Source organism: Balaenoptera ricei, chromosome X, assembly GCF_028023285.1.
Source record: "Balaenoptera ricei isolate mBalRic1 chromosome X, mBalRic1.hap2, whole genome shotgun sequence".
NCBI lineage: Eukaryota > Metazoa > Chordata > Mammalia > Artiodactyla > Balaenopteridae > Balaenoptera > Balaenoptera ricei.
In genome coordinates this window covers 125,032,931-125,048,506 of record NC_082660.1, presented here as the reverse complement: position 1 = coordinate 125,048,506, position 15,576 = coordinate 125,032,931, and the positions used below count along the sequence as shown (strand labels likewise).

Below are 15,576 nucleotides of genomic sequence, written 5' to 3'. Positions count from 1 at the left end.
TTGAGAGTCTCAATCATCAATCTTCTTTTTCCAACTGGTCTGGGGTCCATGTGCTTGTGGTCAGCACTCAGTTAACTTCTTCCACCTGGTGGGGGTTTTAGTATCTGTAAGACAACTCAAGGATATGGCTCAAGATACTATCTATAGCTCTTGAGGAGGAACTAAAGGTCCTTGGCTTTGTTTTATGGCTCAACTATTATTATTTTGTCTTGCTTGATTGTTTTCCTTTGTTTCTGCATTTTCTCACTACTCTGATTAAATATGCTCTTTGGAACTCAGAGAAGGCCTAGGACTCTAAAACTTTTTTACAAACAAGAGGTGGGGGAAATGGGAGGGAGAGAGGGGGGTCTGTCCCCTGGAAGGTCCCAAAGGGTCTTGTTCAGTTTCAGGAGCAGCCAGGCCACCTGTGGAAAACTGCTGCTAAAAGCAAGACACTAGGTCTCTTTTTTTCCCCCTTATAGTATACAACTGATATGCTCCCATCAGTGACTGCTGTGAAGTAAATATTTACTTTTGCATTCATTTAACAAATATTTACTGAGTGCCTAGTCTGTGCCAGGTTCTGACCAAGGAACTATGGCAACAGTAGTGAATAAATTAGGCAAAAATCTCTGTCTTTAGTGTTGTGGCTATAGATATCTCTTTTTAAGTAAGTGGAATATAATGCCATTTAATTTTACAAAATTCATATTATATTTTCAAGCATGTTTAAATTGCTGTTCATGAAAATCTGAAATCATACTGAACTGTCTGTGACACAAAATAGAAAAATCAATATGGTGATGCCAGTCTTAGTAAATTTAAATCAAAATCTATAATTGCTCACCAAGACTAATTCTTGGTCTTCAGGTTAAAGTAGTCAAGATTGTAACCACCTTTATTACATGACTTATATCTACAATTAAATTATATTATAGCTATTCTTATCATCATGTTAAAGAAATGTTTCTGAATAGTGGTATAAAGCATATTCATGTTCATTTAATCCTATTTCAGTGGAAGCTGGGAAATGAGTCATTTTTTTTTAAGTGCACATCTTTTTGTCATGACTACCTATTTTGTGATATAGGAAATCTCTTTGTTAGGGAGGCCTGAAGGTTACAGCAGACATGCCTGCACACTAGAAATCTTAAGAATTAGGTGATATGAATTGCAGTCATCACCGTGTGTTGCCTTGGTGGGAAAAGAGGTTTGAAAGCAAATTGTCCAAAAGTACCTGCAGAGATAACAGTTTGGCTAACATAACTAGATGGTCAAGACAACCAATAGGTCAAAAATGAATGTTTCTAATCATATATTTTACCATTAATTGATGATTTTTAGTGTGTGTTGGAGTAGTTTGACACCATTTTTGATACTTTAAATAGAACCTGGAAAATGTGTTTTTAAAAATCCCTACTATTTGCTCTCCATCTCAAAAAATAAACTGCATAAATCCAAAGCCCAATTTCATCATACACTAGCAGTATGACCTTAACCACGTTATATAAATTCAGATTCTCAGTTCCCTGATTTCAAAAATGGCACTAATAATAGCGCCTACTTCAGAGTCATTGTTAAGACTAATGAAATAATTTATGAAAACCACTTTGCACAATTATCACTTCATAGGGGTGATGTATAAATGTTAACTGATATTATGAGCTATTGGATTTACTTCTACATAATTTTTAGTCAACCAAGCCTACCGTTGGTAAGCATGAAAGTTCGGAAGCAAGCTGAATGTCCAATAAAAGTGATTTAGTCAAATTATGCAAATTATGATTTTTTTCTAAATAATCAAATTCTATGTGGTAATTAAAGTCATGTAAGGAAAAAATATTTAATAACAAAATATTTTGCTTCATTTTCTGTCAATATGGTAGACTACATGTTCACAGAAAATGAAGATAAAACTAAAAGTACTGAAAAACAGCATATAATTTGGGATGGTCTAATTGGTGTTCAAGCATTCTAAGATTTTTATATAGTTTGAGAACAGAAAATGATATTAATTTTATAATTTCTCACATTACACATACACATTAGATTTTCTAGATGAGCTAGTAAGATAATTAAAACAGAATGCACAACCCCCAAACAGTGTTATGAAAAATGTAACCAGGGGAAAGAATCACAGCCAAAGCGAAAGCAGACAGGTAAGGAATATTTTAAAACAACAACAACAACACTCTAGCAAAAGGGAGACAAATTGAAAATACTAAATAAGATGATAGAAATGAATCAAAATACATCAGCAATTACAATCAATACAAATTATGTTCCCCACTAAAAAAATTTTCAGATTAGATGTTTAAAAAAATCTACTAATATATTATTTACAAGAGTCACATTTAAACATAAGGACACAAAAAATATTTAATTAAAAGAATAAAAAAGCTATACCAAATAAATGTAAACAAAAAATACGGCTCAGCTACATTAATATCAGACAAAATAGATTCTAGGTAAAAATTATTACTTTAGATAAAGAATGTCAATATATATTTATAGAAGAATCAATTCATTAAGGAAATTTGGCAGTTCTAAACATGATGGAACCTACTGAGAAATAGTTTTGAAAATAGTTTGAAAATTTATTAAGTAAAATTTGGCAGAATTATAAGAAAAAATGAATGAGCAAATTCACTATCATATTGAAAGATTTTAACATACCTCTCTAAATAGTTGATGGATTAAGCAGAAAAATATCAGTACGTATATGGAAGATTTGAAAAGCACAAATAGCATGCTTAATCTAATGGAAAATTATAGAACATGGCACTCAACAACTGGATTAAAGTACATTTTTAAACACATATGGAACATTAATATAAACTGACCATGTACCATACCTTAAATAGAAACTCAAAAAAATTAGGAGATATGCCCTACCAGATAATCCAGTATTTTTATAAAGCTATAATAATCAAGATAGTGTGTTTTGGACTCAGGGATAGACAACGAGAACAATGGAACTAAGTAGAGATTCTGGAAGCCAACTTACACATATATGATCAACAAGGACTAACTTCAATTTGAAAAGATGGGCCACAAACTGGAAGCCTATTTATGCAACATATTAAAGCAACAATAGTTTGGTATCCAGAATATATGAAGAAATCCTCCAAATCATCAAAATGACAAGCAGCTCAATAGGAAAAAAGAGGCACAACACATGAATGGGCACTTCGAAGAAGAAAAAATACAAATGGTCCACACTGACGTGAAAAGATACTCAAATTCATTAGTAATGAAAGAAATTCAAATTAAAACCGCAGGATATATAATTTCACCCTTACCAAACTGGTAAAGTTAAAAAGTCAGACAACACTATGTATTAGTGAAGGTACTGGATGATGAGAGTTCTCATACAACTGCAAGCAGATATGTAAATACAACCAATTTGGAAATAAGTTGAACATGCTTATTTCCCAAGACAGAACAATTACACCCCTTGGATATATATATCTAGGATATATATATCCTAGATAACTTCTTGAAAATTTGGACCATAAATAGAATTGCCAGAATTAGGAAACAAATAATACAGGACATCCAATTAAACTTGAATTTCAGATAAATAACAAAAGATAGTATGTATCTACATCTATGTATATCTTCCATGTATTATTAGGGACATACTTATACCAAAAAAAAATTCTGTTGTTTACCTGAAATTCAAATTTAACTGGGCACTTTGCATTTTATCTGGCAATTCTAACCATGAGACATGTACAAAAATACTCACAGCAGCATTGTTTGTACCAACAAAAAACTGGAGGGAATTCCCTGGCAGTCCAGTGGTTAGGACTCCACGTTTTCATTGCAGAGGGCATGGGTTCGATCCCTGGTCGGGGAACTAAGATCCTGCATGCCATGCTGTGAGGCCAAAAAAGAAAAAAAACTGGAAACAATCAAAAGATTCATGGACAAAATAACCATGTTGTAGGCTTACAATGAGATACTATACATCAAGGAAAATACATGAAATACAGCTACTTCCATCAATACTGTGCATTCTTAAAAGCATAACGTTGAGCACAAGCTGCAGAAAAACGTGTGATTCCAATTATATAAAATCAAATACAATAAAAATCAAATACCAAGTTGTTTAAAGACTATATATATATATATATATATATATATGATAATTATAAAGGAAAACACGAGGATGATTACCATAATATGCAGAATAGTGGATATATCAGAGGTTAGGAAGGGAATACAGTCAAAAAAGAATACTCAGAGAACATCACATATATTTGCAAAGTATAGCCATGCAGTCTTTTTTTTTTTTAATCTTTATTGGAGTATAATTGCTTTACAATGTTGTATTAGTTTCTGTTAGAGACACAGACGTAGAGAATGGACTTGAGGACAAGGGGAGGGGGAAGGGTAAGCTGGGACGAAGTGAGAGAGTGGCATTGACATATATACACTACCAAATATAAAATAGATAGCTAGTGGGAAGCAGCTGCATTGCACAGGGAGATCAGCTTGGTGCTTTCTGACCACCTAGAGGGGTGGGATAGGGAGGGTGGGAGGGAGACGCAAGAGTGAGGGGATATGGTGATATATGTATACGAATAGCTGATTCAGTTTGTTATGCAGCAGAAACTAACACAACATTGTAAAGCAATTATACTCCAATAAAGATGTTAAAAAAATAAAAAATAAAAAATAAAAAATAAAAAAAAATTATGTGAAATTCAAAGCAAAAACAGTGAGAGGGAAAATTTAGTTCCACATAAACGGTTTAAAACAGCTTACCAGTACAATATTAATTTCATCTGTTGTGTCTCTAAATCAAAGAGTAGATTTCACAAGATTGTGTGTATTTTACCCTGCTCTTGTTATTATATGTGCATAATGTCATGGTTAAGAATACTCAAACGTTGTTATTTTAATTCTATCATCTCTAGCATCCTTGAGCACCAGGAATTTGGGTGTAGACAAAAGCAGATTCAGATGTACCAAAATGAAGAGATTAAGGGGAAAAAAAAGCATACATAGAAATATTTAAATGAGTCATATATGGAGTCAACTTAATTTAACCAATTTGTCTTGCAAGATATTCATTAATAATATTAGTTTTCTGAATGAAGGCAGTAAGACATACTTATAAATCTGTTGGGGCTGAAATACCTTCACCTGTCATTGCAAAAAAAATGGAATTGAAACTATTCATCATTTTTTAAATGTTTGGTTAGTTTTTACCAGGTACTGAGAGACACAGAGAGAGAGAGAGAAAGAGGGAATTATCTCAATTAAAAATGTTATGGTATAAAGAAAAGTGGCAATTAAATATATCAGCATTTTCAATTTTATTAAGTAAAAAACAATTTGGGGGGAGATTATGGGTGATTGTGTAAAAAGAGAAAGAGAGAAGAATTATATTTTAAAAAGCATTTTGCAGAAAAATATCAGTTGCAAGGCATACTAGGCAGCTAGGGAATTGAAATGTGTGAATATGTAACAAGAAAAGAGAATCTGCTTATTTCACTTTTAATATAAATGACACTTTTTGCTTTAATTGATATACTTTTGTAGCAATGTATATGTAATTAACATAGATATATGTTATTTTAAGTCATTAAAGAAATAATTAAGAAATAATTTTATTTTCAAGAATAAATTTTGAATGGTAGTTGACCACCAATAAAATAAGATCAAATCATTCAGTCAGTGAATAAATACCTTAATAAAAATCTTCACCCATAAGATTTCCTGGTTTGAACAATAAAATATATATCTGCTGTATAAAAAACAAAACAACAACAACAAAAAAGGACAATAAGATAATGGGTGTTCCTTCATGTGGTGTGCCCAGGCTAATTCAGTGGCCTGAATTTTTGACTGTGTGTTGGTGTTTTTTTGGATGATGAAAAATTTTTATTGACTGACAAGTATTTGCTTGTAAGATTTATGAGATTCAGTCTTCATATATGCTTTTACTTCCCCTTCTCCACCATGCCCAATCCCCAATTATTCTCTGCATATTGCACAGCATGTTCTGTTTTGGTTATTTACCTCCCTAATATTATTGTTTGTGTCCTTCTGTCAGTCATTAAATCACACAGTCATTTAGCCTTCTTTTTTAGTGATGTCCAGGTTATGCCTGTGTTAGCACTGTAATCATCTCTTTGTCATTATCTGAACTCTGAGAAAACACAGTAATACTATTCACAATTAAAAGTTAAATTAACACTATCTTGATACAAACAACAGCTAATCTACAGTCAGAGTCAAAAGTGGACTGTTAACACTCACAACTACAGAACATTTGAGTTGCATATTTAAATCACATCATTCAGAGTGAAGCAACAATGGATAATCCACTACTGTGGACTACAGATCCTAGTTTCAACATCAGCAGTCAGGGAAGAAAAAAGGAGCAACAGCAACCATGGAATTCAGCTAGTCTATGCCTTATCCACTTCACACTGAGAACAGTGTGTCTTTCAGCACCTGATTTTTTGGCTGCAATATCAGCTTTGTGCTTTCCCCCATATGTCTTCACCAATAATGGAAATTCAAAACTTTTTACATCGCAGGATAGAGGTTTCCTGGTAGACTGGACTTTTAGGACCAAAACCAAGACAGTCCTGGAGAAAAAGGGTAATTTGGTCACTGAAACGACACATTAAAGTAAACATCATTCGGTTCTACTACATTTCTTTTCCAGAGAGGAAAATGAGACTAAGAAAGAGCAGGTCATGGATACACAGCATATTATTGCCAAATTTAACACTCCTCACTCTATGTTACTGATTGCCAGTTCAAAGATCTTGCTAGTATGACATTTGGTTTTTATTGATCAGAATCTGACTGACCAAAATTTATGAATAAAGTTTAAAAAGTTGCCATTTTTTAGGCAAATAATTGAGATCTAAAAAAGATATCTCTGTTCATCTTTATAAAGTTAGAGTAGAACATAACAAGTAATTTCTTACTCCATAATTACTTGAAAATGTTTGAAACTTATTAACCAGCAGTTAGTGTAAAAGTTTACTATATATAATTTCCATATGTTATGGACTGAATGTTTGTGTTCCTCCAAAATTCATATCTCATAAAGGTGAGGCCCTCATGATGGGATTAGTGCCCTTATAAGAAGAGACAGGAGAGAGCTTGCTCACTCATTCTCTCTCTCTGTTTCTCTCTCTCTCTCTCCAGGCAAACAAAACAGGTCATATGAGCACACAGAGAAATGGCAGCTGCCAAGAGAAGAAACCTCAAAATAAAACTGGCACCCTGATCTTGGACTTCCCTGACTCCAGATGTGTGAGAAATAAATGTCTGTTGTTTAAGCCACTCAATGGTATCTTGTTAGTCTGAGGCGACTAAGATATCATCCATATATTTAGAGCAAAACATTGTTCTCCTCAAACTGTATAGTATTAGTTATCTACCAGTGCTGTCAAAAACAACTAAATTTTACAGAGGAAGAAATCACATATAATATTCAATAATAATTTCTACTTTGAATAAGATATAATAATATTTTTAAAAAACACTGCTAAGGAAAACGTGGAGTGAGAATTGTGGACTACTGTGTATATGTGTGTGTGTATGTGTGGATATGCGTGTATTTGAGGTATTAGCCACACATACCTGGTTTCCTTACCACCATGTTTTGAAAACTTTCCCAATCCTTCCAACTCTCACTTGTATAAACTCTACCTTGTTATGTCAGGCCTTGAGAGTCCTACTAATCTGGCTTCAGAAATGCAATTAATTTAGACACATGAGCTTGAAACAGCCTGCTCCTTGTTCATGCACTAACAGAATTCTCCCCGTACCATATCTGCACACCGATGCACAGTCTCAGTTCCTCTCCATGGTCCACTGGATTATGGCTGCACACCTTCCTTAACCTGGCACACGATGACTTTATCCATACTAGAGCACACCAGAACATTACAGAATGTTCTTTCCTGGTCCTATTAGCCTTTCAACACCTTAGCCCCTTACAGATGCAAGAGTGCAGTCTTCAGGCTTAGGATTCCATTTTCCTCAGCTTTTTTACTCTCACTTAAAGCTGCTTTGCAAATCCTCCTACCCCTGCTCTACCATCCACTCACATTCCCTTTGCTCTTCCAAACCCCCATTTTCCTCTTTTCTAAGTCTCTCTAATGGTCAAATTGTTATGCTCTTGGTTAATACCCTGGATTGCTCTGCATTTCAACTGAGCCACTCTTAATTACATATCATCCACGGAAGCTGTTGAGCATGAGGATTAAGAGTATAGACTTGACTAGAGTTGCTTTGCTTGGGTTGAAACCATTTCTTCTCCTACTTCCTAGTTCTGTTACCTTGGGCAAAGTTACTTAACCTCTCTCTGTGCTTTATTGTTCCTGTTCATAAAATGACCATAATCAGAGAAGACTTGTTAAGATATTGCAAGGATTAAATGAGATGATCCATGTAAAACACTTATGTACCTAGTACAAAAAAAGTGATGAGTAAATTGTAGTTACTAATAATCTGCTCTTTCTACTATTTCCATGCTACAATGCTAGGTGATATAGGTCAAATTTGTGATTTGAAGGTATTGCATGATTAAGCTATAGCAATCTTGAAACATGCTCTAATCTATTTGTTCTCTGGAATACATTGCCAAAAACATTTCCTAAAATGAAACTAGTAAGTCCAGGTCACACTGATTAAAACAGTATCAGAAGAACTGAACTAATACTGGACGTTTAAATCTTTGTCTTTAGAAATAATTCAACTGAATCAGTAAGACTTGAGTTCTAGTAACATCATTAATATAGACAGACTATCATTAATTTCTATACGACCTTGAGCAAGTCACTAAAACAAACTGAATTGCAATTTTCTCACATGATGAAATGGAAAAATCCAATTCATTTAAAAAAGATATTTGTTGAGAATCTACTGTCAGCCAGTGTCTTTAATAGATGGCTTACATACATTATATCATTTATCCTTATAACAGTACTATGTAATAGGAGTGATTATCCTCACTTTGTAGGAAATAAATAAGTAAATAAAGAGGCTCTGCCTATCTATCTCCCTGGGTTAAGAGGATCAGGGTCAAATGATGAAATTGTACTAGAAACTAGACTACAAAGCACTTCCCCAATATTGTACTTTAAGTTTAATGTTTTGTTTTGACAAAGTACATCACGTCAGTAATTAAATTCTTGTTTATTTTTTTTCCCAGAGTTTTGGTGGGAAATCTGAATCATGAAGACCATTGATCAGGGTTTCTAGATTTGGATATAATGATTAAATTAGGATCATTTCAAGATAATTAATGAAATATTAAAAGAAGCTTTGAAAGAAAAATAAGTTTTAGATTGAATAAATGTCACTATTCTAGAAATATATTACATATGTATATATATATAATATACATATATATATATATATATATATAATTAAACATTTGTGCCACAAACTAAAACAGTTAATGTTTTTATATATTTCAGACTTTGAGGACTTTTCATTTTAGCTCAGATACTGAAGAAAAAAGTATCTTTGAGAACTGTGCATTTATTTTTTCTTTAGAATATTTATTGTATTAAGTGTTGTTTATTTGTTTTTGCATTTCTCTGAGAAATGCAAATTGACATCACAATGAAATGCCATAACTATTGTAAAAAACAGAACATGCCAAAAAAGATTCTTGTAAAATTGTTTTCATTGCGATTAGCTCATACTTTCATTATTTATCATGTGAGGAGTTCTTCTTAGAAGTTGATGAAATAAATGGCAATCCAGAAGTGCCATCTCCTTGCCAAGGATGTCTACTTTTATTGCACAAGTGTCACTTTTAAAGTTGATGAACAGCAAACATGAAGTAGTAATAACTAATGTTGAAAAATGAAGCCACCTAAGGAGCAAGAAGTGATAGATGACATGGTGCATTTTTAGTACCATAAAACGTTCAAAAATGAGGAATAGTTTTGGTCATGCCCCAGTTTTGATTTTTTTAAATACAACAACAACATAAGCATATTATTTTTTCATTAAGCTTCTCAGTTTCTTAGTATCACAATGGAATGATGAGAAAACAAGAACAACAACAAAAAAACCCATGAGTCTGCAAATCTCTGACAAAAAGCAGAGACTTCAAGGCATTTGAGGGGGAGGGGGGGAGTGGCTTGACAGAAGTGCCGAAGTAGTTCCAGCATCATGCCTCTCCTTAGCCGGCTGGGCCGGGAGGGGTGGGGCGGTGGAGTGGTGAGAAGGTGGCACTGTCACAGCTGTCCTTGGCGTTTCTGCCTCGTGACTGATACATGCATGATCTGCGCGGACCACCCCACAGGATTTTCCGGTGCCTCCCCGGTACCTGGCCGCATGACCCCTGTCTGCTCCAAACCCCTGGGACACCCCGGAGCCAGTTCTGCTGGCTGGGCGGCAGGAGAGGAGCGTGGAGGGGGACGAGGGCAGGCCACGCCGCTCCGGGCGTGAGAAACTGAGGAGAGGCCGAGGCCCGTCCGGGAGACACCCGTGGCAGCAGGCGGAGGTGGTGCAGGTGGCAGTGGCAGGAGTCGGTGTCCCTCGGGCGGTGAGCAAGCTGCACCTAGAGCTTCACGGTGCCGGGGGGCAGGCTGTCGTTGCAGAGTCTGTAGTAACGCAGGTCGTTGACCAGGCTGCGCACATTTGGGTGAATGAGGGCAGGTCCCCATCCATCTTGAAATTCCGCCCCAGCACATTTTTCTGGTTGGCATCCACACCGTCACAGCTGGTCAGGAACTCTGGGAGGAAGGCCGCGAAGAAGCCATCGAAGTCCACAGAGGCCACGCTGTAAATGGCGATGCCAATCTCCTCCTGCAGGAGGTCGTGGGGCTTGTGAACCAGGACCTGGCGCAGCACGTTCACAAACGGAAAGAGCGTGGTGGTCCGGAAGATCTTCTGTGGTACAGCTTCCGCTTGGTGTTGAGAGTCTCCAAGTAAAAGAGATTTTATTTAAATAGGTAGATGTCAGGCTGGAGAAAGGACTGTCCAAAAGCCTGCATGATGGCACTGAACTGAGGCTCATTCTCCATCTGCTCCTCGGCAATGCCCCTCTGGACACTGGCCAGGACGGTGGACTTGAAGAAGCACCTCCAGTTGCGATGGAGCGTCTGGAAGAGGAGCTCAGACAGCTCAGCCTTCACACCAGGGGAGCGGCACTCGGCGATGACGGGATACACCTGCTCTATGCACAGGGAGATGATGCGGGGGAGGAAGGGCTTGAACACCTGGCCAGGTTCCTGGACCACCACCTGCAGGATCTTCAGGAACTTCTCAACCACCCGGCAGCCAATACTGCCTTCGCGGAGGATGCTCTCGGCCAACTCTTCTCTGGTAAACATGTTGAGGAAAGTCTGTGTGACCTGCTCAGTGAAAGGCACGCCCATCTGTACTCTAAGGCCTCGAAACAGAGTGGGGAAGAAGCTCAGCATCTCATCAGACACATCTGACTGATGGATAAAAGCTGGAAAGAGGGCCGGGGAGACTTGAACGGATTCCTGCAGGGACCGGTAGCAGATCTGTTGGGACTTGGCGGATTCCCCAGAGATATTCTCCACGCTATCTTCTAAGACACTAAGTGTCTGGTGGATAATCACTTCGGTGTCATCCAGGGGCATCTTCCTCTGCGGGGCGACAGCATTGGGCTTCAGGTTGCAATGATCCCGAGAGAGCGCAGAGATGAGGTTGGCATGGTTGATGGAGCGCACAGGCCACTGCTGCTCATTCTCTGGGATGTTTGGCCATGGAAGCAACAGGATGTTAGAGAGGGCTTGGCACACCAACACCTGAGCCTTGTCAACAAGCTGCTGGGTAGAAGGAATCTGTGATTCTGTTGAATACTTTCTGTACTGCGGGGATGCTGAGCAGAAAGGTCGCACAGTGGCGGCCAGTGAGACCAGTGAGTGGCGCGCAGATAGCAGCAGTTTGTCTCGGACCTTGGTGCTGACCAGAGCCGTGACTGTATCCATGGTGGTGGAGACGAGCGTAACGAACGGCTGCGTCTTCTGCCGATGAGCCTCGCTGCAGTACCGTGCTAGCCAGTGAGAGTAAGCCTGCGGAGCAGCCAGGGGCTAAGCGTGCACGTCAATGAGATCAGGCTTCAATACTGATGGCACGGCAGTCTCAATGTTGTGCAATTTTATCTGAGATCCATACAAAGTGACTTTGACCAACCTCTCCACCACCGTGAGGGCGTCGCTGAAGCGCACTGCGAACACGTCCCCGATGAAGTACTCGGCTAGGTGGCCCACAGCCTGCAGGAGGGAGCTCAGGTCTCGCAGGGAACAGCGCAGCCGCTGGCAGTCGTTCTCTGCTGTGATGTTCAACCTGTGTCCTGACCCTGAAGTAACTATCAACTGCTGTAACCCCAGATAAACTTCTAAATTGTCCTGAAGAACTGGGAACAGTGTTGAGAAGGCGTGTGTGGGAAGGAGCTCCATCACTTTGGCCACTGCCTCCAAGCTCTGGCGTAAGTACCACTGCCACTGTCTGCTGATCGTCATGCAGAGTTTTGTCATCCAACTCCTCCAGCTGGGCGTGGTTGTATCTGAAGTGGATTCGATTCAACACCTCCATGAGCAAGAGGACTAGGGCGTCTTCGTACCTGTTGAGAACTGCTTCCTTGTCTCCCAGACGGCTTTTCGTTTTCCTTGTCAGATAGTCCAAAAAGAGCGTCCAGATATCCAAACAAGAGAAGTAACCTTCATGAGTAGGCTGACGAAATGTGTACTTGAACAAAACTGTCAAAAACTCCACCACGGGAACTGGGAGTAGGACTCGATTCTTCTTAGGTGAACACTCACAAAGAGCCGCAGAAGGTCAGTAAACTTCTCGATGTAGCTCTCATCGAGTTCTTCTAGCCTTCTCTCCACCGTGTGGGCATTGTTATCCTTGGTGATTTTCTGCAGGAGGTGGAAAGTCTGCTGGAACATACGCAGTAAGTAGTCCTCGAATTCTTAGGCACACAGTTCTTGGACATGAGTTCATTGATGCGGGACATGGCCAGGACCCCAAGCCGGCCGCGCTCCTGACCCAACACACAGTTCTGGCTGCTGCCGTTAACCGATGCCATCTTTCTGGCCTGGATGTCACAGCCAAAGCAGGCAAAGTGGAAGATGGTGGTAAGGAGGGACGGGATGATGCTGGCAGACAGAGGAATCCATCTGAAGAGATGGGCCAGGCACTCCAAGGCCAGGGAACAGATATACTCACTCTCCGCATCAAGGATGGGGAGTGGCTGATTCAACAGTTTGGCTGAACCAGGACTCTGCAACAGGTTACTCGGTAAGTCACCACTTTCTCCTGAGGTCGGGGATGGTGGTGGGGTGGTGGCAGTCACGCTGTGTTTGTCCCAGACAGTCTCCAAGATACCTGTCAGTAGCCCAAGCACTGTCCTGCACCTGGTCCAGCAGCAGCTTTCGCAACTCCTCCTTCCGAGCCACGCTGAGGTCCTCACCGGGACAAGCCAGCTCTTCTGAAGTTGTCCTCAACATGATCAGCCCGAGGGGAGTTGTCACAGGGGACTGGATCAACTGTAAAGTGTTAGTAAAAAAGTCATGGTAGAACATGGGCCAATCTTGACGGCCAATGTCAACAATCACTTTGCAGAGCTTGCTCCAGATGAAGTAAGGTAAGGTTTTGCGGTGAGCCAAGAGGAGTTTGGACAGGCAGCTACGGATTTCCATCTTATCCTGAGATGGGACCCCAAGCCACATTTTATTCATCAGATTCTCAAAAACCGTTAAACTGTATATCATTACATAGTCATTCCTAGTGCTGGAGAGAAAATACAGGCAGAATCTCCAGGCTCCTATTTGCTGAGCAAAGTTATCAAGAAGTTCCTCTAGCTCACGTTTTCTTTCATTGGTTGTACAGTCGTGGAAAAACTCTGTCATCAGACTTTCCAATGCCCCGAGAGAGGCTTCTTCAGATGCCATGCTGGCCGGGGGAGGGGGCGGCTCAGGTGAGCTGGCTCTCGGGCTTCGGACACGTCCCGCTCGCACAGGTCAGCTCATGGTCCCGGCAGGCTCGGGAAGTGCCCCGCCCATGCAAAGACAACCGCTTCCCCACCCGGGCCCCGCGGGGACCCTCCATTAAGAGCGCGGCCCCCCGGCCCGCCTCATCGGGGACCCCCGGAACAATTCATCACCTCCCCAGGGAAACTGAAAAAGCAGGAAATGGGGCTCGGAGGGCAGCGGCTCGGGGCTCCCCGCCCGGGCCCGACCCCCGAGGGGAGGCTCCGGGCCCAGGCAGGGGCTCCCCGGGCCCCGCGTTCAGAAGCGGCGGCGGGCCCGGCCCCGAGGCTGAAGGGGCCTCGGCGGCGGCGCAGCCCGAGCGGCCGGCTCAGGAAAGGCCTGAGGGCCCGCGCCGTCCTTGCAGCCTCAGCCCACACGGCCGCCGCCGCCGCCCCCCGGAGCATCCCTGCGCGCGCCCGCCCCGGAGTGGCCCGCTCGCGCCGCGCGGCCGCCCCCGACCAACAGCCCCAACGCGCCGGCCCCAGTTTTGATTTGCAGCCATTTCAGATTGACCCTTCTTTAGAGATAGAATAAAAATAAAATATCTCATTTTCTCCTGAAAATACCCAATATGACTATACAAGTATGTATTTGTGGGCAACTGAAACACATTCCCTGCTAGTACTCCATAAACTGCAGGGGTCCATTGGGAACTGGGATTTGGCCTGCAGAAATCTGTAATAGCAATTTTAAGCGCTTGTAGGATAATGAGAAATTTTAGGTATTCTCAATAATATCATTCAATGCAGTGTATCTTCATTTCTTTAATAAAAGAGGAAATTCCTGCTGATCAAGTGTTACATAGCTTAAGGCTCATTTGGGGGGATGTAATGGCCAATGCCTAATTTATGCTCTTAGGGTTCATTTCAATATTAACCTTTTATGATTCCAATGGGGTTAGAGGCTTAATAGAATGAGGTGAAGTTATTAAAACTTATAACTTTATAATATACACATTTCTCACTGTTCCCTCCAGAGTCAAAGTGTTTCTTTTCAATTTGAATGAGGCAGGGGATGATTTATCCATATGTTCTTCCCAGTTCACATTTATCTTTAATGAGAACTTTGCTAGTTTATTTTTGTAATTAATGATACTTTGCTCCTGAAAAAAAAATTGATATCAATCAGTAAAAATAAGAGAGCCTGTATATATACATACAGAGTCTCATGTCAGTGACTGTGTGTGTGTTTTGTATTTCTATGTAGTTTTAGAATCACAAATCATAACTTTCTTTTCCAGTGTTCATTACTAAAGGAAGTTTTGCAGAAATGCTGCCTAATACTTTCTGAAGGTCAACTGAAAGTGAGTCTGTGGCATGCTCAGATAAGAGAACGCTGCCTAGAGCCCTGCTATTCACATCATTAATCAGAAAGTGAGGAACTTAGAAGTCAGCCTGCAAATATGAGTTATGTGGGTTAGAGAAGAATGTATAATCCCGTTCAGTAGAGTGTGAAAGTTTCCATATACCTGCTACTCCTAAATCAGTAATAGCTGAGGATGAAGCTTTATGAGCTTTTTAAATAAAATGGTATTCTTGATAATATATGCCAAATCTCTCTGTAGCAGGATCCAAGGCCACAGTAAGTCACC

General features: G+C 40.0%; 1 pseudogene; it reads right to left on the bottom strand.

Moving 5' to 3' along the window:
- Positions 1–10,537: 10,537 nt before the first annotated feature.
- LOC132357363 (exportin-6-like) lies at positions 10,538–13,907 on the bottom strand (annotated as a pseudogene).
- Between the last annotated feature and the right edge of the window lie 1,669 nt (positions 13,908–15,576).